The 24901-nt window shown below is 36.6% G+C and overlaps 1 long non-coding RNA gene across 1 annotated transcript in view; it reads right to left on the bottom strand.

The window, feature by feature from the left end:
• Nucleotides 1-1070: 1070 nt before the first annotated feature.
• Nucleotides 1071-24901, bottom strand: part of LOC144579402 (uncharacterized) — a 139899-nt gene continuing 116068 nt past the window's right edge. Inside the window, exon 3 of the long non-coding RNA XR_013526838.1 lies at nucleotides 1071-8116. This is a non-coding gene — a long non-coding RNA (uncharacterized LOC144579402). The remainder of the gene's footprint in view (nucleotides 8117-24901) is intronic.

Here is a 24901-nt window from a genome sequence, read left to right as displayed (position 1 = left end):
GCTCATGAGGAAACTCTGTTAATCTCTTATTGGAATATAGAAATGCTTGTAATTTCTGCACATTCATTTTGTATCCTGAGACTTTCTTGAAGTTGTTTATCAGTTTAAGGAGTTTTCGGGCTGAGATGATAGGGTCTTCTAAATATACAATCATGTCGTCTGTAAATAGAGACAATTTGACTTGCTCTTTTCCTAATTGAATACCCTTTATTTTTTTTCTTGCCTAACTGCTCTGGCTAGAACTTCCAATATTATATTGAATAGGAGTGGTGAGAGAGTGCATCCTTGTCTAGTGTGAGATTTCAAAGGGATTGCTTCCAGTTTTTTCTCTTTCAGTATGATATTGGCTGTAGGTTTGTCATAAATAGCTTTTATTGTTTTGAGATATGTTCCTTGGATACCTAGTTTATTGAGAGTTTTTAGCATAAAGGGCTGTTGAATTTTGTTGAAGGCCTTCTCTGCATCTAAGGAGATAATCATGTGGTTTTGTCTTTGGTTCTGTTTATGTGGTGGATTATGTTTATGGACTTGCATATGCCGAACCAGCCTTGCATCTCCAAGATGAAGCCTACTTGATCGTGATGGATAAGCTTTTTGATGTGCTTTTGCAATTGCTTGCCTGTATTTAATTGAAGATTTTTGCATCTATGTTCATCAAGGAAATTTTCTTTTTTTGTTGAGTCTCTGCTGGGTTTTGGTATCAGCATGTTGTTGGTTTTATAAAATAATTTGGGAATGATTCCCTCTTTTTGGATTGTTTGGAATAGTTTCAGAAGGAATGGTACCAGCTCCTCTTTGTACATCTAGTAGAATTCAGCTGTGAACCCATCTGGACATGAACTTGTTTTTGGTTGGTAGGCTATTAATTGCTACCTCAGCTTCAGCCCTTGTTATTGGTCTATTCAAGGTTTCACCTTCTTCCTGGTTTAGGCTAGGGAGGGTGCAAGTGTCCAGGAATTTATCAATTTCTTCCAGGTTTACTGGTTTAAGTGCTTATAGTTGTTTTTAGTAATCTGTGATTGTAGTTTGTATTTCTGTGGAGTCAGTGGTGATATCCCCTTTATCGTTGTTTTTTTTTTTTTTTTTTTTTTTGCATTTATTTGATACTTCTCCCTTTTCTTTTTTATTAATCTTGCTAGTGGTCTGTCTATTTTGTTGATCTTTTCAAAAAACCAGCTCATGGATTTATTGACTTTTTTAAAGGGTTTTCATGTCTCTATCTCTTTCAGTTCTGCTCTGATCTTAGCTATTTCTTGTCTTCTGCTAGCTTTTGAGGTTTTTTGGTCTTGTTTCTCTAGCTCTTTCAATTTTGATGATAGGATGTCAATTTTAGAACTTTTCTCACTTCTCCAGTGGGCATTTATTGCTATAAATTTCCCTCCAGACACTGCTGTAAATGTGTCCCAGAGATTCTGGTATGTTGTGTCTTCATTCTCATTGGTTTCAAAGAACATCTTTATTTCTACCTTCATTTCATTGTTTATACAGAGGACATTCACAAGCAAGTTGTTTAGTTTCCATGAAGCTGTGCGGTTCTGAGATAGTTTCTTAATTCCAAGTTCTAATTTGATTGCTCTGTGGTCTGAGAGACTATTTGTCATTATTTCCATTCTTTTGCATTTGCTGAGGAGTGATTTACTTCCAATTATATGTTCCATTTTAGAGTAGGTGCAATGGGGTGCTGAGGAGAACGTATACTCTGTGGATTTGGGGTGGAGATTTCTGTAGATGTCTATTAGGTCCACTTGATACAGATCTGAGTTCAAGTCCTGGATATGCTTGTTAATTTTCTGTCTCATTGATCTACCTAATATTGACTGTGGAGTGTTAAAATCTCCCACTATTATTGTGTGGGAGTCTAAGTCTCTTTGTTGGTCATTAAGAACTTGTTTTTTGTACCTGGATGCTCCTGTATTAGGTGTATACATATTTAGAATTATTAGCTTTTCTTGATGCACTGATCCTTTTACCATTATGTAATGCCCTTCTTTGTCTCTTATGATCTTTATTGGTTTAAATTCCATTTTATCAGAGACTAGGATTGCAACTCCTGCTTTTTTTTGCTCTGGATTTGCTTGGTAAATCTTCCTCCATCCCTTCATTTTAAGCCTATATGTGTCCCTGCATGTGAGATGGGTTTTCTGAATACAGCACTCCGACAAGTCTTGTTCTCTTTATATCCAATTTGCCAGTCTGTGTCTTTTGATTGGGGCATTTAGTCCATTTACATTTAAGGTTAATATTGTTATGTGTGAATTTGATCCTACCATTTTGATGCTATCTTGATGCATTTTTTTTCATTGTGTCAATGGTCATTACCATTTGGTACGTTTTTGGAGTGGCTGGTACTGATTGTTCCTTTCCTTGTTTAGTGCTTCTTTCAGGAGCTCTTGTAAGGTAGGCCTGGTGGTGATTAACTCTCTCAGCAATTGCTCTTCCATAAAGAATTTTCTTTCTCCTTCACTTATGAAGCTTAGTTTGGCTGGATATGAAATTCTAGTTTAAAATTTCTTAAAGGGATCTTGAATATTGGCCCCCACTCTTCTCCAGCTTGTTGGGTTTCTGCTGAGAGATCTGCTGTGAGTCTGATGGGCTTCCCTTTGTGGGTAACCGACCTTACTCTCTGGCTGCCCTTAGCATTTTTTTCTTCATTTCAACCCTGGTGAATCTGACAAGTATGTGCCTTGGGATTGCTCTTCTTGAGGAATATCTTTGTGGTGTTCTCTGTATTTCCTGGACTTGAACATTGGCCTGCATTGCTAGGTTGGGGAAGTTCTCCTGGATAATATCCTGAAGAGTGTTTTCCAGCTTGGATTCATTCTCTCCATCACATTCAGGTATACCTATCGAACGTAGATTAGGTCTTTTCACTTAATTCCATATTTCTTGGAGGGTTTATTCATTTCTTTTTACTCTTTTTTCTTTATTCTTGCCTTCTCATTTTATTTCATTGAGTTGATCTTCTATCTCTGATATCCTTTCTTCTGCTTGGTCGATTCGGCTATTGAAACTTGTGTATGCTTTGTGAAGTTCTCGTGCTGTGTTTTTTAGCTCCATCAAGTTGTTTATATTCTTCTCTAAGTTGTTTATTCTAATTAGCATATCACCTAACCTTTTTTTCTAGGTTCTTAGTTTCTTTGAATTGGGTTAGCACATGTTCTTCCAGCTCAGGAAGTTTGTTATTCCCCACCTTCTGAAGCCTATTTCTGTCAAATCACCAGATTCATTCTGCATCCTTCTTTGATCCCTAGCTGGTGAGGAGTTGTGATCCTTTGGAGAAGGAGAGGCATTCTGGTTTTTGGTGTTTTAATCCATTCACACTGGTTTCTTCCCATCTTAGTGGCTTTATCTACCCATGGTCTTTGGAGTTGGTGACTTTCAGATGGGGTCTCTGAGTGGACATCCTTTTTGTTGATGTTGAAGCTATTTCTTTCTGTTTTTTAGTTTTCCTTCTAACAGTCAGGCCCCTCTGCTGCAGGACTGCTGGAGGTCCTGCTTGAGTGGGGATCACCCACAGGGGCTGCAGAAAAGTAAGTGTTGATGCTGGTTTCTTCTTCTGTTATCTTCGTCCCAGAAGTGTACCTGCCAGATGTCGGCCTTAGCTCTCCTTTACGAGGTGTCTCTTTGGGTATACCAGGGTCAAGGAGCTGCTTGAGGAGACAGTCTGACCCTTATAGGAGCTCAAGTGCTGTGCTGGGAGCTCTGCTGTTCTGTGCAGAAATGCTGGGCAGGTACTTTAAAGTCTGCTACAGTGGAACTCATATCTGCCTCTTTTCCCAGGTGCTCTGTCCTAGGAAGGTTGGCTTTATTTATAAGTTCCTGTCATTCTGCTGCCTTTTTTCATACATGCCCTGCTCCACACAGAGTAATCTAGTCACAGTTTGCCAGCAGAGGACTGGTTGAGCTGCCACGGGCTCTTCCCAGCTGCTCTGTGAACTGCCTGCGTAGTGGTGGACTGCCTCGGTAGTGGCAGACACCCATCCCCACACTGAACTGGACTGTCCTGGGTCCAGCTGTGCTTGCTGAGAAACTCTCAATCCAGAGTGTTTCAGATTGCTTGTTTTGTGGAGGTGGTACCCTCTGAGCCAGACTGCCTGGCTCCCTTTCTCTGCCCCCTCCCATTCAGTTGAATGTGGGGCTCTGTTGCCCAGGTGTTCCAGGCCCAGATTTGTGTGAGTTTCTGTGTGCCAACGCAGTACTGGCTGAAACCGCTGTGCTGAAAACTCATGGCACTTTTTGTCCCAGGAATCTCCTTGTCTTTGGGCAGTGAAAATTTGCTTAGAAATGTGGTGGGCACTCACCCTCAATGTTGTTTGTGCTGGGAACTGCAGTCCGAAGCTGTTCCTATTCGGCCATCTGGGATCCTCCCCGAGTTGATTTTTGTTAATGGTATAAGGTTTGCATCTAGATTTTTTTTTAATTTTTGCATATGAATGTCTGGTTGTTTCAGTAATATTTGTGAAAAACAAAAACATCTTTGCTCCATTATATTGCCTCTGCTGCTTTATGAAAGATCAGTTGACTATATTTGTGTGGATCTATTTAGGGACTCTGTATTGTGTTCCATTAATTTGTCTATACTTACAAAAGGACTATATTGTTTTGATTACCATAGTTTTATAATAGGTATTGAAGTCAGGTAGAGTTAGTCTTACAATTTTATTCTTCTTCCATTTTGTGCTGGCTATTTTATGTTATTTGTTTCCCCATATAAAATATAAAATTATTTCATCAAGATCACAAAATAACTTGCTGCAATTTTTATAGGATTGAATCTATAGATCAAGTTGGGAAGAAGTCACACCTAAAAAATATTTAGTCTTTCTAGTAGTTTTATTATAACAGAGAATTTCTACAAGTCTCAGTTGTTTCGACCATAAAATCAGGATTAAGTTGTTAATAGGTGCATAAGGTTATGATGATGACTAAAAAAGACAATGTAGGTAATGTGTGTCTACTGCCTGAATGTTCACTGTTATTATATGTACAACATACTCCTTCATATTGCCAAAGGTTGTGACTAAGAAATAAATAAGGGTACACTCAAACAATAAATTCTCATGGTCTACAGCTATTAGGTCAGGGAAGGATTGCTGAACAATCCTGTGCAAAGAACATTTACCCCCAAAGGGATGCATTTTCCCTCAAATCTTGAATGTCTTGAAAATTTATCTGGAGTGAAACACATGTGGAAATAAATTAAATCCTCTGACCCTGGATTGCCAAGATTGCCTTCCCTGCAGTTACTTACTGGGAATTGCAAACTGTCACTCTTTCATATATATGATATCCCCAAGAAGAAGAAAAAAGTTTAGATCTCTTTCAAAGGAAAATCCTCCACTCCTGCATCTATTTATCTGATCCCCAACATTGTCATGGATTTCCTTGGACCTGGGAAAATTAACTGAACAATTATGTCCCTAATTATTACCTGCCTACAAACTTGGATTCAAGAGTAAGAGAGAATATGTATTATTTTATCTCATAGCTGATCTGTAGCTATTAATCAACTGAATCTAGTTTACTTGTCTTCTTCAAGCATGTACAAATTATCCTATCCAGTTTCATTTTATGTTTCATAATTGAATGTCAATTAACTAGTTGCTAGAAGAAGGTAGCAAAAACTGGAATAGCAGATCCATCTGGTTCATTCAGTGTAGAATCTATATAAAGTCATAAAAATTCAACAGCTGTAATTGTCATCCCTCTGCTGGTGGCAACCAAATCGGTATTTCCAGCCCAACTATCTCTCCTGAGTTTAAAATCAACAGATTGAATTGCCTCCTGGACTTCAAACTGCTACTCAATTTATCATTCAACCTCCTCCAGAGATGCTTCTTCCACATTGGTTTTGAACACATGGTATGGTGATGACCAGTTACCAAGCCCTACACTTATTCTTTGTCTACTCTTTAATATCTGCACTGGCAGTCCTATTGTGGTCCCCTTCACCTCTTGCCCTGATTACTAAAGCTTCCTCTCAAATTATTTCCTTTCAAATTTTTGCCTATTCCAACTAATTTTCTATATTACCAGTAGAATGATGTTTTAAACCATTCCAAAATTCTCCTTCCTACAGTTTACATCTTCCCATGACTGTCCAAAGAAGATAAAATTAAATGCTATTTCCTTGGTATTATATATTTTAGTGTGATCTTCGTGATGTCACTCCAGCCTCAATATCCAATTTCATCTGCAGCTATCATCAAAGCCCACTAACCAATGGCCACCACACAACTTTAGTCAAAGCTATTTAGGTTTATTGAATCTTCCTGTAGCAAGGGACAATACACATCAGAGGAGCACAGTGTCTGTGTCAAAGAAAGTTAGGAGAGGCTTATGATAATATCTGGACATATGCAGAGGGATTGTAAAGCAAATTCAGAGAAATGCAGACAATTCTGGATAGAATGCTGTCAGGTAGCAGGAATAAGTCAATTACTGCATATCCTTACTTTTTTTTTTTTAATCTAGAAGACAAGAAATTCAAAGTGGAGCTAACATTATCTCTACTAAAGAAACAGTAGTCACTTTTGCTTGCCTTTGGAAGGGTATGTTTAGTTACTCTGTGATGGCAAGGTAGGTGTCCCTTCTTTGTCTTATTCTATTGTATCACAGAGTGGTCTTGCCTCAGTATTAATTCTATTCTAAGAAAGTTGCTTATGTTTAGTCGGGATGATTAAGGCAAACTGTCAGCTTCTAGCAGTGAGCTGCTAGGATTGTTTTTCACTTTCTTACTACCCATGTCTAGTTCTACATCCGGGTCTACTAAACAATTTTCGGCCCCTTGAAAGACTTGTGTTCTTTCTAATTTATGAGTCTTTACAGAAGCAGTTTGGAGAGCTTGAAAAACATCCACTGCACCTTTTTCCAGGATTTCCTCCTACTCATTATTTAGAAATCTTTCCCTCCTCTTAGGCGTACATATATGCATTAATATATTCAAGAAAAATACAAATACATTCACATTATTTTTGAAGGAAAAATACATGATTTAAGTAAAATAAAATGACCTTTAATTCATTGATAAGCCATTTCATCCTTCTTCCCAGATTTAATCACTCATATTGCTTATATAATTATAGTCTTCTTTTGCCTATACACACTTATGCATAAATGTAATTTTACTCACTCAGTAACATACACATTTAAATGCATGGAATACATTTTCTAATGTGGTTTAGCATGCTTTTTTAGTAGCCCTTAAGAATGTTTTGAAAGTGTCTGTATGTTTATCTATATCATTCCCTCATCAAAACGTAATATCCTGGGTATCCTCAGTGCCTGATGAATCTCAATAATGCCTACACAATGCCAGACACAAAGTAAGTCCTCTTGATAAACATATAGGGAAGTGTAATAGAATTCTATAAACTACTTTCATAGGAAACCAAATTATTAGAAATCTCCTCTTATAAGCATGATCTCAGAATCAAGGGAGTTTGTTTCAGAAATCAACTAATATAGCTTGAAGCACTCCCATTCATTTTGACATTAGTATTAAAATTTGTTTCACAAAGATTCCTCTCCCCCTAAACATTCTAGAATCAGCATTTCCAGTGCTCCTCTCCATATCAAATCCTCTATGGAGCGTTTGAGGCTAGCAGGCCTCCTACAGTATGTATTGGCTTACTTTATATTGGATATGAAACAACAGCTTAGGGATCCAATTGTTCAATCACAATCTTGTTATAGAGTTTACTCCTTTGATTATTTCAAAATTTATCTTTTTGAGTTTAGGAATATACTCAAATTTTTCAGGCAGAAAGTGAAAAAATATAAAGAAATGTGCTACAATTTAACATGTCTTCTATTGTGACATTTAACATATTAATTGGTTCAGTTGAGGCCGGGCTCACACCTGTAATTTCAGCACTTTGGGAAGAAGAGGAGGGTGTCACTTGAGGACAGTAGTTCGAGACCAGCCTGGCCAACATGACAAAACCTTGTCTCTACTAAAAATACAAAAATTAGCCAGGCATGGTGGCATGTGTGTGTGATCCCATCTATTCCAGAAGCTGAAGCAGGAGAATCACTTGAACCCGAGAGGCAGAGGTTGCAGTGAGAAGAGATGGCACCACTGCACTCCAGATTGGGTGACAAAGAAAGACTCCACCTAAAACAACAATAACAACAAAAACAACAACCATTAATTGGTTCAACTGAAATTTTGATCAGAACCAAAAATAGGCAGCTAGAGATAACCTCTTTGACGTACAGATATTCAGTAGTACTGCCTTTTTAGAGGTTCACATTTTTTAATACTAGACATAAAACAATAAGGACTTTTAACATTAATTACACATTTTATACTATTTAACCTGAACGAATCAATGTGTGACTGGTGTAAATAAAGGCACATACCAAATTCTGATATGGAAATCAATAAATTTGTTTATATAATTGAGCAAGGCTGTTCAGAATTTGAAACTCTAGAATATACAGAAAAAAACAAATGAATTGGAATGAGGGGTGTGTGTGTGTGTGTGTGTGTGTGAGTTTGTGTGTGTTCACAGACAGTAAACATATGAAACAAATACTATCAATGTAAATTCATTCATTTACATTAATGAATTCACCTGCATTATAGAAACACTGACCTTAGAAAATAATTTTCTTCAAATTAAATTAATTGAGCTATTAGATAAAATTGTTTGAATTATCCAGATAAAATGTTCCACGTGAAATAATTCAAGCAATTTTAGTTTGAGATAAGATGATACTGAATACTAACATGTGTCAAGAATTCCTCAGTAATTTTTTTATCCCCTTAAAGCATATAAATCTCCAAATGCATTCTGAGTTTGGGGAACAGAATTGAATTTTATTGGAAGTTTGAAGAAACTTTGTATCTTAAATTATGATGGGGAATGAACTACATCTTGCTGTAAGTAATTTGCTGAGGACATAGGATAAAGTCATATCCACTAAAGGAAGATTACATAATCACTGAAATATAAAAGGACTTTCTCTTGTTAGTTATGAAAAACCAAGATTAGAATAGCAAAATGTTCTATGCAAATTGTGTCACATGCTGAAGAGCAAGCTAATGAATTGTGGGATAATTATGCATACTTTTATAAAGAATGTGAGATATTAAAGGCTGGAATGTGATTAGAATATATTTTTTTCAGATTTTAAAATGTTGTAATTTTAATCTTTAAGTTGTTCTACCAATCTTCTAGATTTCAAACATGTATTTCAGAAGCAAAAGAAACAATTGTTTCCAAATAAGAAGAGGATTATTATTTTCAAGGCTAATACCTTGAAAATATGATAACGCATCAACAATACAGAGAATCTTTTTCATTTTGCTAGGAATGAACTTATAACCAATAAATCTAAAAGTATTTATTTGGAATTCAGAGGGTTTAATAATATATTTAACAGTATTAAGCTATTTTTATCCACATATCTTTTCTGGAGACCTATTTAAAGAAGAAATTATTTTACTAGTTCAATTTTTCTACAGATAAGACTTTAAAATAACTAACCTTGACTTTGAAATCACATTCTCCAAATATATGAGAAAATAAAATATTCTTAAATAAGGCAAAACATTTCTACTAATTATAATAGCTGGGATAAATGGATTAGGTCATACAATGTTATTCATAAAATAAAATTCACCAGAATACTACTGGCAGCACAGTAAAATCCAAACTATCTTGCAGTGCTTTAAACTGTACTAAAGAACCCTATTCCCCAATCCAAAATCTCAAGAAATCTCACAATCACTTGCTAATTTAGTCAATATAATGTCATTTTGGCAAACTCTAAAAAGAGTGGTAAAATTATGACAATAATTATCATAAAAACCTTAGATTAGGGCATAGAGAATGAGCTACATTCTCTCACTTATAAGTCTATTAACAGAAATCTTTAAAACTTAAGAGGTTAAAAGTAAATTAACAACAGAAGAAAGGCCAGCCAAATGAGGCTTTGAAATGTAGGCATAGCTCACTTTCCTCAAACAAAACTCTGTATTAGTCTGTTTTCATATTGCTAAAAAGAACTGACTGAGACTGGGTAATTTATAAAAGAATGAGGTTTAACTGACTCACAGTTCAGCATGGCTGGGGAGACCTCAGGAAACTTACAATCATGGCAGAAGGAGAAGGGAAATCAAGGCACCTTTTTCACAACGTGGCAGGAAGGAGAAGTGCTGAACGAAGGAGGAAGAAAACCAAGAGATCTCATGATAACTCACTCAGTATCATGAAAGCAGGATGGGGAAAACTGCCCTCATGTTTCAATTACCCTCCACCTGGTCTCTCCCTTGACACATGAGGATTATGGGGATTATGGGGATTATAATTCAAGATGAGATTTGGGTGGGAACACAAATCTTAACCATATTATTCTGCCCCTGGCTTCTTTGAAATCTCATGTCCTTTCACATTTCAAAACCAGTCAAGCCTTCCCATTAGTCCCCCAAAGTGTTAATTTATTTTAGAATTAATCCAAAGTCCAAACCCAAAGTCTTATCTGAAATAAGGCAAGTCCCTTTCACCCATGAACTTGTAAAATAAAAAGCAAGTTTGTTACTCCCAAGATACAATGGAGGTACAGGCATTCGGTAAATGCTCCAATTCCAAAATGAAGAAATTGGCCAAATTGAAGGGGCTACAGATCCCATGTAAGTCCAACATCTAATGGGGCAGTCATTAAATCTTAAAACTCCAAAATAATCTCCTCTGACTCCATGTCTTACATCCAGGTCAAGCTGATGCAATAAGTGGACTCCCATGGCATTGGGAAGCGCTGCCTTATAGGTTTGCAGTCAGCATCCTCCTGCCTGCTTTCACAGGTTGATGATTATCTGCTGCTTTTCCAGGCACATATTGCAAGTTTTCAGTGAATCTGTTGCTCTGGGGTCTGGAAGACAGGGGCTGTAGTCTCACAGCTTCAGTAGGCAGTGCCCCAGTGGGGACTCTGCATGAGAGCTCCAAGTCCAAATTTTGTTTCCACATTGCCCTAGTAAAGGTTCTCCACAAGGGTTCCATCACTACAGCAAAGTTCTGCCTAGACAGCCAGGCATGTCCATACATCCTCTGAAATCTAGACAGAAGTTCCCAAACCTAAATTCTTGACTTCTGTGCACCTGCAGGCCCAACACCAGGCGTAAGCCGGCAAAGCTTGGGGGTTGTGCTCTCTGAAGTAATAGCTTGCATTATACATTTGCCCCTTTCAGCCATGGCTGCACAGCTGGGGCATGAGGCACCAAGTTCCAAAACTACACAAAGGCGCAAAGCCCTGGCCCACCTCATGAAACCATTTTTCTTTTTAGGCCTCCAGGCCTGTGAAGGGGTGGGGAGGGGAGTTCCATGAAGACCTCTGATACACCCTGGAGACATATTTTCCCATTGTCTTGGTGATTTAGCATTTTACTTATGCAAATTTCTGAACAGGCTTGAATTTCTCCTCAGAAAATGGGTTTCTGCTACATCATCAGATTGCAAATTATCCAGACTTATTCTCTGCTTTCCTTTTAAACATGTTACAATTTAAACTATATCTTTATGAATGCATAAAACTGAATACTTTCAAGAGCAACCAGGCCACACCTTGAAAACTTTGCTGCTTAGAAATTTCTTCTGTCAGATAACCTAAATCATCTCTCTCAAATTAAAAGTTCCACAGATTTCTAGGCCAGGTGCAAATTGCCACCAGCCTTTTTGCTAAAGCATAGCAAGAGTCACCTTTATTCTAGTTTCCAGCAAGTTTCTCATCTCCATGTGAGACCATCTCAGCTTGGATTTTATTGTTTATATCACTATCAGCATTTTGGTCAAAGCCATTCAACATGGCTCTAGGAAGTCCCAAACTTTCCCACATCTTCCTCTCTTCTGAGCCTTCCAAGTCTCTGGGAAATTCTAAACTTTCCCACATTTTCCTGTTTTATTCTGATCCCTCTGTTGCAACCTCTGCCTGTTACTCAGTTCCAAAGTCACTTCCACATTTCGGCAAATCTTTATAGCAGTATGGAACCAATTTACTGTATTAGGCCATTGTCTATAAAAAACCTGTGCTATAAAAAACTGTGCTTTTTTAGTGCTATAAAAAAACTGTCTGACACTGGGCAATTCATGAAGGAAAGAGGTTTAATTGACTCACAATTCAGCATGGCTGATGAGACCCCAGGCAACTTACAATTGTGGCAGAAGGCAAAGGGGAGGCAACACACCTTCTTCACAGGCAGCAGAAATGAGAAGTGCTGATAAAGGGTGAATAGTCCCTTACAAAACTATCAGCTCTCATGAGAACTCTCTCACTATTATGAGTATAGGATGGGGCAAACTGCCCCCATGGCCCAATTACCCTCCACCTGGTCTCTCTCTGTATGTGTAGCGATTATGGAGATTATAGTTGAGATTTGGGTAGGGACACGAAACCAATCATATCAAAATCCAACATAATATGAATAGTACAAAATAAGTAATATGTATCTAAAAAATTAATATTATAATACAGTAAGCATATTACAAAGTCATTGGGCAAACTGAAGGACAATTTAAATTTAAGTGCAAAGCATGCAGCTGGGGATTTGAAACTAAGCTTGAAGCCACTTGAACCAATCCTAGCTCAAATAAATCATATACAATTCTTGCTAATAAAGCAAGGAAAACTATCACTAATAATTATGCCAAATTATTCCATATGGTAAGGAACAGAGAAATCTAATTTAGATTTTAAAGAGTATAACAAAGAAAAAATAAAACATAAAATTATCATAAAAGGATAGTATATTTGTATACTTTTGCATAATGAATTAACTAGAACATTATAGAGAATTTTTACTTAAGACACAGAATACAGAGAAGCTACTTGTAAATAGTTAATTAGGAAAAATTCTCCTCTGTGAAAAAATAATGAGAAGGATTTATAGCTAGAGCTAAAAGCTGGCTATCCAAAGCAGAATTTAAGGTCAACTTTAAATTTACCTTTAATGTAAATTTAAATGTTAATCAGGATATGTACAAGTCGTTTGAAACAGGACAAAACCTTCCTTGGAGAGCAATTGCTCATGAAATTATAATTGGCTTAAGAGAAGCTTCAATTTCTCATGCATTCTATTCAATTATAAGTAAATACCAATAAGCAAAATCACCTCCTAATATCGTTTTAAACCATGTGTGCAGAGAAAAAATTAACATAAGCAATAAGAAATACTTTTTTATATAAGCTCTCACAAAAATGAATAAGCCATTGATAGCAAATAGCAAATAGATTGAAAAAAACCCAGAAAGTATTAGATTAATATACTATTAACCTAAATATAAATGTAATAAGATTAAAAGGAATAAATGAAATTTAATAAACAGTTATCTTCCCTATACTTACTAAAAAACTTAATTTGTTAATTGAATGTAAAAATGTATTGTCTAATTGGCTAAATAATCATGATCTGAATTAATTATTTTGGTTGAGGTGACCTGAGAACATAGTAAGCCTCCCAATCAAAGCTAGACTAATCACTCAAATACATGATCGTTATTAGTCAACTCAGGTTTTTTGGTTGATAATCCACTTTATTGACGAAAACATTTTTCAATTGGTAATAATGAAATTCTACTTTAGAGGTCAAATTGATGATTAAGTTTATGATTTTCTTGTTGCATGCACACATCCTAAATATGTGACTTGTACTTAAGGTTCTTTACTGCCGCAATTAAAGTTCTATGTTACCTGAGTTTGTATCAGAGCAATTTCATTTGGTGATTCTTTATTCAAAGTTATCTCACAGTATGAAAGGGCTTTAAAAATAAGGTCCACTCTACGAAAGGGCCTAATATTAATTTGACATTCATCTAAATACAATAAATTATTTAAATCCTAGTCTAAGAGAGAGGTGGAAAAAGATGGTGGAATAAACCCTCCAGCAATCCCCACTCTCCCATGCCCCACTCCACCCCGCCATTCTACCCACACTGTAGCTGCTTACCCAAGGAAACATCAGCTTAAACAACTATCCACCCAAGAAAACATCGTCTTACAAGAGGTAACTAAATCTGGTGATAAATCACAGCACTGAGTTATAGCATAATAACAAGAAATAATATGTTAAAGATGAAAGAAAGAAGTCTTAAATTGTCTCCACCACCCCATGCAGCAGTGCACAGGAAATCTGTCTGCTTGGGAGAGGAAGAGAAAAGTGTGTATGGGACTTTCCACTGGAACTTAGTATCAGCTTCCCGAACACAGTGAAACACAGTGCCAGACAGAAACCCATGGCCCCCTTCACCAGTCTGGTGCCTATGTAGGGAGCATTTAGACTCTCTCCAGGCAAGAAGAGAATCTGCTGCCTTGGCAGGAGGAAACTGAGTCCCGATCTTCTTTTTTTTTTTTTATTTTTTTGAGACGGAGTTTTGCTCGTTACCCAGGCTGGAGTGCAATGGCGTGATCTCGGCTCACCGCAACCTCTGCCTCCTGGGTTCAGGCAATTCTCCTCCTCAGTCTCCTGAGTAGCTGGGATTACAGGCACGTGCCACCATGCCCAGCTAAATTTTTTGTATTTTTAGTAGAGACAGGGTTTCACCATGTTGACCAGGATGGTCTCGATCTCTTGACCTCGTGATCCACCCGCCTCAGTCTCCCAAAGTGCTGGGATTACAGGCTTGAGCCACTGCGCCCGGCCCCGATATTCTTTACTACCAGCTGACTAAAGTGGCCTTTGGCCCCAAATAAATTGACCCAATGGCCCTCATTTTAGTCACAGGAAGGTCATAGTGACCACTCTCCTTGGGTGAGCACTGTACTTCAGATGGTCTGGAAGGCCATAAGCTTCAGATACGACCCAGTGCGACATCAGCTGCAGCAGCCACAGGAGTGCCCATGCCACCTCTCTGCCAACTCTAGGCAGTGCAGCTTTGAGAGAGACTTCTCAGGGGAAGAAGAGTGAAGTGTGCAGGAGACTCTGCCCTGAGATCTAGTACCAGCTCTGCCACAGTAAAACAGCCCTGAACAGAAAACCGCAGGCCCTTATTTTTGGCCAGTGCTTCCAGATAGCGCTTCTATCTCACCCCTACCCAAAATGGAATCTGCTGCCCTGGCATGATAGACAGGAGTGTCCCATCCAGGCATCAGCATTGACTGTACACACACACACACACACACACACACCACACACACACCACACACACACACACAGAATGGCATTTCACACAATCGAATGCCATTTGTGTGTGTGTGTGTGTGTGTGTGTATTTATATACATGATACACAATGGAATACCATTCAGCCATAAAACAAAATGAAATCCTATGATTTGCTGCAACATGCATGAATCTGGAGGATGTTATTAAGTGAAACAAGCCAGGCACAGAAAGACAAACACCGTGTGATCCCACTCACAAGTGGAATCTAAAAAGTTGATTCCATAGAAGTAGAAAGTAGAATGGTGGTTACTAAAGGCTGGGGAGGAAAAAGGACAGGAAAAGACAGGACGAGGTTGTTCAATGGGTACTGTTACAGTTATACAGAAAGAATAAGTTCTGTTCTATTATAAAGCAGGGTGACTGCAACAAATAATGATGTAGTGTATATTTCAATATACCTATGAGATTTTGAACTTCAGCTCAAATCAATGTAAATTTTTAAAGTGACAGATTAATCCAATTTGATTATCATACAATGCATGCATGCATTGAAACATCGCACTCATAAATATGTATAAGTATTATGTGTTCATTATAAATTTGGAAAAATAACGAATGAAAAAGCTTCTAGAAATCAGGCCCATTGAGATAATAGAACCCAGTAATAATGTAAATTTAAAACTGTGTTTTCAGAGGCTCATTTTTTTTTTTCTGAGATGGAGTTTGGCTCTTGTTGCCCAGGCTGGAGTACAATGGCAGGATCTCAGCTCACCTCAGGTTCAAGCGAGTCTCCTGCCTCAGCCTTCCAAGTAGCTGGGATTACAGGCATGCACCATCACACTCGGCTAATTTTGCATTTTTAGTAGAGGTGGGGTTTCTCCATATTAGTGAGGCTGGTCTTGAACACCTGACCTCAGGTGATCCACCTGCCTCAGCCTCCCCAAGTGCTGCAATTAGAAGCATGAGTCACCACATCCAGCCTCATTGTTAATTTTTAACAAGCATTTTCCTAAGTAATTTATAATTACTATTCTCTATCGTATTAGATTAGGCCTTCTGAAGGCTTATCAAATAAAAAATTGGGTCATTGAATTAAAAAAAAATTCAACCAATTGCAGATGCCATAAAATGATGTATCAAAGAACCATAAAAACCACTTTGATCTTTAATGCTATTAATACTAATATAGATTATTGCACCTGTTATGGTCCTGACCTTGCTTTAACAATCTGAGTGTCTACTCTAACATTATATCTGTTAATAGGTTTGTCTTAGTTCATTTCGTGTTGCTATAACAGAATAGCACTGACTGGGTAATTTATAAAGATATGAAATTGATTTCTTAGAGGCCTTGAAGTTGGAAAGTCCCACAGACCCACATCCACTTAGGATCTTCTTGAAGCAACATCCCATAGTAGAAGGTGGAAGAGACAGAGATTGCAGGAGTGTAAGGAAGAACCAATCGCTTTTATAACAAGCCCACACTCATGATAATTTACTTATTCCCATGATAACATTAATGCATTCATGAGGGCTCTGCACTCACGGCCTAATTACCTCTTAAAATTCCCACCTTTCAGTACTATTGCACTGAGGATTAAATGTCCAACACATAAAATTAGCTGGAGAAATTCAAACCATAATAAGATTTAAAGCAAGAGCTACTATTTGTCTTATCTATATGATGCTTACTTAACAGTGCAGTCACTCAAGCTTATATGTACAGAGCTTGACTAATCCAGAGTCCTTTGAGCAGAAACAAAACTTATGAATTTCACGTTGGGTCACCTAGGCAATTATTCTGTGATGTGTGTGGGGGGGCGGGGGTATATATGTCATTTACATTAAGTGCTAACTTCCTTAAATAGTTTGTTTTTATCTACTTTTAACTTTTGAGGCAAGGCAGAAGCAGCACAGAAAATGTTTTAGCTGTTTCTTTGTATTTGCAACTCAGTATATAAGTTAAACTTCCCAGCTTAATAAATAAGGAATTATCCTCTTTCTTTATATTTTTTGTAAAATGACTATTCTCATATATATTTATCTACCCTTGACTATTCTCAACAAATCACAAAGTGGTCACTACTCTATATACATGATGCTAAAACTTGAATAGTGGAGATAGCCCTTAACTTGCTAACTTAGGGTGATTTTAAGCAATGTGGAGTTTTATTAGGAGATGTTCAGATTTATAACTGGTTGTTACTGCATATGTCTTAGTAATAATTTTCTTTACCATAATACCATCATGATTGAAAGATTTTGAAACTCATGAAGGCTCTTAATTATAGGTGCTGCAGATAGAGCATTCTAATAAATAAATAGGCTTTTGATTATTGCCCCATGATTCCTTTTACTGCTTGCAGCATCAACAGAAGGAGCAAGGCAGGACTAGAGTGAACAGTGTGCCCTCTGTCCACTGGAAGTCTAACACCTGCAGGTACTATAGATTCTTTATCATCCTCCTCATCTAGCAGGGTTTCATCAATTTTAGGTGCCGTTAATTTTCTTCCTGCAATTAATTAAAATAAAACCACCTTTTACATCCCAATACCAGAGACCACTAATTCCATTTTCAGTATTATTGCAACATTTTTAATAATTGCCATAGAAATTGCTGTTAACAAAACAGAATCTAAGTATTACCTTTTTAAATCTAGCAGAAAGCAGAGACCCAATTTAATATCAACATTTGTGGTGAAGCATTGGACATCCTGAAGTACACATGCTTTGGAATAACTTCACATACTTTAACATAACATTCAGGAAACAATTCTTCAGTTGCATAAAAACTAATCTGAGTAGCACAACCAATTGGAATTTTAGGATTTATTGTATACCATGTTATAATTTAACCCTGTAGGGTCTGCATTTTTATGTCTCTCCAAAATTAATGTGTTAAAATCCTCACCCTTAAGGTGATGATATCAGGACATGGGGCTTTGGGGAATGATTAGTTCATGAGGGCTCTACCCTCATAATAAGATTAATAGCCTCATATGAGAGGCTGGAGAGAGCCCCTTTACCTTCCTTTTTGTAAGGACACAGCAAGAAGGCAGTGTCTATAAGGAAGTGGGCCTTCAACAGAACCTGGAACTGATGGCTACTTGATCTTGGACTTCCCAGTCTTTATCACTGTGAAAAATAAATTTCTCTGGTTTATGAGCCACCTAGTCTACTATGCCTTGTTACAGTAGTTCAGACAGGCTAAAATGTACCCTGAATGTTGAGGTAGATGTGCAAGTATATCCAATTTCTGCTGCCATAATTATTACTATTGTACCAGAGATAAAAGTCTTTAACAAGCTGTATTACAAGAATAAAATAAGTGATCACCAGTTACATTCTGACTCTTGGGTTTTATTTACCCCATGAGTACTCTGTATGGGCTAACCGGAGTTGTTTTATCTAAATGCATCATTAGTTATTACTCTATAGATACATATTATGTAGTTGCCCATTTCTATCACATCTATCTATAGAAGACCACTTCTATAACTCTCATAGGGGGCTTTGTTTACCAATTCCTGTTATTTTTAAGATAAACATTATATCTTATATGAGGCAAGGCTCAACCACTATGTGTAGATAATAATGTAACTTGCTTTTCCCAACATTTTTTTGGCCTTTCTGGAATGTAGCAATAATAATCAGCCTACACAGGGGTTGAAACAAGATAAAAACTCATCTATGAAGCCACTAGTTCACTAATAGCAGCGATAATAAAATTATTTATAAGATATTGGTAAAAATCATCAATAATTTTTGCTTAATTTTATCAAACTTAAATTTTCTGTGTCTTTTAGCATATCAATTCAAACTAGGTTTTCAATTCTATATTTTTCATTTTAGGGAAATGTTACCATTTCCATGTCTTACAATAGTATTTATAATTAGGTCTTTGGTATTTGATATTATATATATCTAATATTAAACACAAAATTAACCCACAAAAGCACCACAGATGCTTAAGAATTAGAAACAGTATGCACCATCTTACCTTTAATTATTTTAATTCTAATTGTTCTTCCATTATTATGAAATATTTAAATATGGAACAAAAACTCATTCCTTTTGTTGAGACAAGGTCTTGCTTTATCACCCAGGCTTGAGTGCAATGGCATGATCTTGGCTCATGGCACCCTCACAAGTTCAGGCATTTCTCCTACTTCACCCTCCTGAGTAGCTGAGACTACAGGCACATGCTACCACACCCAACTAATCTTTGTATTTTTTGTAAAGACAAAGTTTCACCATGTTGCCAAGGCCAGCCTCAAATGGTTGAGCTCAAGGGATCCATCCACCTTGGTCTCCCATTGTGCTGAAATTGCAGGCCTGGACCACTGAGTCTAGCCTCCATAACCCTTTCCTACCTGCAGAAACAACAAGATGACAATTAATTGAATTTATAATATAAAGACTATGAAATTTTAAATTTTGATCCATACTAAGAGAATTATGTCTATAGAAATTGATAGTCATGTAGTAATTCCTCACAAAACTGCCATCTGAACACTAACCTTATCAGAAGATGTGCTTCACTTATGAGCTGCTCCTTCTTTACATTTAAAACAGCTGCTATTCCAGGGCAAATAAAGTGAGAAGTATTACTGTTTACTAGACTTGACATTAAAACAATGCTTTTAAATTATGTAACTCAAATTATACCTTCATGGACTTTGTGCTTGAGGTAGTAATTTAGAATAGTTTGAAAACCGACCCTTATCAGTGCTATAAATTCATGGGGGAGATAAATTATCATTAATTATTAAAGTTAAAGATGAAGAACTTAAATCTTTTGCAAATGAAATGCCACAATTAGATATGGCACTATAAACTATTAATATATTATAAATAATTCTAGTGATATTTTTCAAATGAAAATTTTTATGATTATAGTTTTGAACTATCACCCTCAGACATAACACTTGAAACACCAATATTGAGTAACAAAGTAAGCGATACTTTTTATCTTCCTCTATCCTTCAGCAATAGTAGGACTAGGTAATGTAAACTTAATTATTACTTTTTCAATAAATGCATTTTTTTCACCAAACCATCTTATTACAGGTTATAATTAGATGGTAACAGTAGATAATCTTAAAATAGCAAGTGTTAACTCACAGAGACTCAGCACAGCTTTTATCTCTAACATCAATTTAATCTCATTCTATTTATTGGAGCTTCAGTCCTGTTAGTACGCATAGCTCACACAGTTACCAGAGCCACTTAATTCACATTAAATTTAGGAATGGCCATCTCACTATGGGAAGAAACAATTATTGTTGGTTTTCACCATAAAAATGAAGCCTTATCAGTGTATTTTATATCCCAAGCAAACCTACTTTATGTATGCCTATCTTTGTAATCATGATCATGCCTAGAATATTTAACAAATAGTTTTAGTAGTGTGGTTTGAAGCAAGCACTACAGTTTGCCACTTGTTAAGTCACCTAGTTAAGAGAAGCTGCTTTAGCCCTATTACCAATTAGCCCATTCGTAGCCTCAATCATGTTTATTGTTTTAGTACCTCTTAAAATTTTAGAGTTCAGAGTTACTAGAATTCAATCATATATCTTCACCTCTTCAGGAAGCCTATATTTACAAATAATACCTAATAACTAACATGCTAATCATATAATAAAATTAAGCCCTTAGCACTAAGAGGAGCCTTATCTGCTGAAGACTCCATTTAATTAGTCATTTCTAGCAATACTCATAAGCAGGCTGATAATAAAGAGATAGTGTTTAAGATACTACTTTCACAGGTCTCTACAGATCAGTTGTAGAAAACAACTTACATATGAAATAATCACCTTCAACATGCTAGAAATATTTTTTATTGCAGGGCATTTTTAATTTTTCACTCAAATATAACCCCATACCAAAACTTGGTAGAGTCTGCACACCAGTATGTATTAAAACACTAAACTACTATAATCATCAGTAGTATCATTTCTTAACATTTTTATCATTCTAGTTGCTGGAGTATCCATCACTTGAACCACCCCACACCCCCACAGTCTGAAAAAAATCAAAACTAAACATTACGAGAACAATTTATCAACACTACACTAGAGGTTTACATTATGACAAACTTCAGATTTAGTATGATACATTATACACTAAGTCTAATGACCTCTGTGACTCAATATTATCTTTGACAAAATGGATTTCATAGATTGTGCGTAATTACTGGTAAAATTTTAATTATATGTTTTTTATGTCAAATAAAATTTTACTTCACTTGTAATCATTTCAGTTTCAAAACTGATCCTAACACTCATCCTCTAATTGTCATATAACTATTTCCTTTTTTAATGTTTGTGGATATATAGTGGGTGTATATATTTATGAGGTACATGAGATATTTTGATATAGGCATGTAATGTGTAATAATTACATCATAAAAAAGGGTATCCATTCTCTCAAGTATCTATCTTTTGTGTAACAAAGAATCCAATTATTGTCTTGTAGTTATTATAAAATGTACAATTGAGTAATTGACTATAGTCACCCTGTTGTGCTATCAGATACTAGGTACTAATAATAATCACATCATGGAGAATGAGGAATCCATCCCCTCAAGGTTTTACCCTTCTTGTAAACAACCCAATTCTAGTTCTTTAGTTATTTAAAAATGTGCAATGAAGTCATTGCCTATAGTCACCCTGTTGTGCTATCAAAGAATAGGTCTTATTCATTCTTTCTATATTTTTTGTACCCATTAACCATTCCTACCTGTCCCCTCACCCTCATCCCCACCCACTACCCTCCCAGCATCTGGCAACCATCCTTCTAACCTCTGTGTCCATGGGTTCAATTGTTTTGATATTTAGATTCCACAAATTAGTGAGAACCTACAATGTTTATCTGTTCCTGGCTTTTATCTCTTAACATACTGATCTCCAGTTTTATCCAAGTTGTTGCAAATGACAAGATCTCATTCTTTTTATGGCCGAATAGTCTTCATTGTATATATGTACCATATTTTCCTTATCTCCTGTTGAACACTTGGGTTGTTTCAAATCTTGGCTATTAGGAACAGTGCTGTAGCAAACATGGGAATGCAGCTATCTCTTCTATATATTGATTTCCTTTCTTTTTGGTAGATTCCGAGGAAAAGGATTGCTGGATCTTATGGTAGCTCTGCTTTTATTATTTTGAGAACCCTCCAAACTGTTCTCCATAATTGTTGTACTAATTGACATTCCCACCAACAGTATACAAGGATTCCTTTCCTCCACATCCTTACCAGCATATTATTTCCTGTCTTTTCTTTTTCTCCAGGCCCATGGAGAGTACTGGAAGACTAATGGCAGTGTTCCCTTAAGGCCCAGGTGATCTTCAGTCAGCTTGCTGTGAATACTACCTGGCTTGGGACTAACCATCAAGGTCACTGGGCTCCCCTCTGGCTCGGGGACAGTCTAGAAATGGCATCTAAAAATCAAGCTCTGGAACTGGGGACCCCAATAGTCCATGTGGTAATTTACCCAACTGTGGCTGAACTGGCACCTAAAGTGCAAGACAAAGTCCCCTTTATTCTTCCTTCTGCTATTCTCAAGCAGGAGTCTCATCCCATAGCCCCCACAGCTGGGAAAGAGCTGAGTCTCACCCAAAGCCAGCAAGTCCCAGAGCCCTACTTAAGGCCTTCCACATAGCATCTGGGTACTGCTGCTGGTTATTCAGGGCCCATGAGCTTTTTAGTTGGCAGGTGATAAATCCTACCAGGACTTGGTCCTTCTCTTTAAGGCAGCAGGTGTCCTTCTGGCACAGAGAGTGTCTAAAAATGTCAGTCAGGACCTAGGGCCTGGATAGTGAGCCTGGCATCTCTGACCAGTGCCCTGTCCTGCTGTGACTGATCTGATCTCCAAGATGCAAGACAAAGTCCTTCATTCTCTTCCCTCTTGACTCCTTAGGTGGAAAGAAGGGGTTCTTCTGGAACTGGGCAGCCTGGGTTGTGGGAGAGGTTATGCCAGCACTTCCTTAGCTGTCCTAGCTGTTGTCTCAGTAGGTCATGTGCCCCCCTCCCCAGATCTGGTTCTGGGCCCTCTCATGTAAAAGTTGCAGTACTTGAGGCCTAGACTGCCTTTTAAGTTTTTTAAGAACTCCAAAGCAGTTTAGCTCCAGGTGGCAAGGTTTTAAAAACTCAAGCTGGGACAACTGGGATCAATGGTTCGCCTCTTGCTAGAACTGCTTTAAATGCTCACTTATTAGGTGGGAATCGGCTGAGTTTGGTCTGTTTTTTCTTTCTGCTGTAACAAGGCAGCATTGAGTTCAATGGTTCAAAATTGCTTGTCTCTCCCTCCTCCAGCATACAGAAATGTTCTCAGCATTATATTAGGGGTATCAGGGATTGGGAAGTGGGGTTAGTGATTCAAGACTATTTTTTCTACTTTTTTCAGTGCCTCCTTCAGTAATACAAAGGTAAAACCACATATTGCGAGTGGTCACCTAATTTCTGGTTCTTACATATAGTAAGATTCTTGTTAGATTCTTATGGCTCTAATAAATTATTTAAGTACTGATTAATTTTAAATGTGCTAAGTAGCTTATTTTATCTACTCTTGGGAGAAAAGCCCAAACATTTCTTCTGAATTTCTATAATTCTGGGCTATAATTAATGAAATTTGTAGATATACACAGTAATCCTTCCCTCATCTCAACAATCTTCCATAAAAATGGGTATTATTAATACCCATTTTTAGAATAAAGCAATATTCTCATTCTCTCTCCCTCTTTTTCTTCCTCTTTCTTCCTCTCCTTGACTCCTTTTTTTCTTTTTCTTCCTTCATTTCAAAAAAAAAAAAAAGAAAGAAAAAGAAAAAGGAGGAAAAGAAGAAAGAAAGAAAAAGAAATATTCCAAAATTGATGAAAAAACCCAAACAGAGAGTTTGGATTACTTTCAGCTTGATATAATTTTATGGTCTTGCCCTTCAAAATCTTTCAGAATTTTAGAAGATTATCCATGTTTTTCTCTGATAATATCATCTGTGTACTAATAAACATTTTCAAGCAGAAGAGAAGCTGAATATTTTTTTCAAATTTAACAAGTAGATTAATCAGACTTTTAGGATTGAGTCTTTCCTGGATTTCCAAGTGATATTGACATCTTTTTCAAGCAATTTTCTGAAGTTGGAGTTAGGATTAAGAGCACATAGAAATTATTGGCAATAATTTGACTTAAAATGTATACATCATACAATTTTTACTTATAATTTAAATATATATACTAATTAGACAAAAAATCTTCCAATTGATTTACTGTTTATATATTTACAAATAAAATGATCAATGTATAATTCTATAGGAGAATCAAACTTTCTATTTTTTTCTTTATTCCTTGGGTAAGAAAATTTGAATAAGTATTTGTCACCAAAATCAGTTATTTAAATTATTAAATAAAGTATCTTGTTCTCTTAGCCCAGCTTCTGTTCACCTTGAATTCATTAGGATTCTGATCTCTGCTATGGGGAACACAAGTGCCAATAAATATCATAGAGCCATGTTTTTAAATAAAACCTTTACTTCTATCACCTGAGTATCCCTAATTGTTCTTTTCCATACCTACACTTATTTGTACAGCAAAAATAAAAAATATTCCCTCTTATTTGGACTCTTTTCTTTTATGATTTTCCAAATGTGCCTAATCAATCACCATGCAGGTAAAACTCTCCAGTGAATTCATTGACTCTAAATATGAAAGAACATTTTCCTAATATTAATGACCCCATTCCTGTTCCAAATCAGTCATAATTGTGAATCAGAACAAAAAGGGAAGAACAAGAGATGGATTAATACTT

Source organism: Callithrix jacchus, chromosome 1, assembly GCF_049354715.1.
Source record: "Callithrix jacchus isolate 240 chromosome 1, calJac240_pri, whole genome shotgun sequence".
In the NCBI taxonomy this organism is placed as follows: Eukaryota; Metazoa; Chordata; class Mammalia; order Primates; family Cebidae; genus Callithrix; species Callithrix jacchus.
This window is presented reverse-complemented; position numbering and strand designations above follow the sequence as displayed.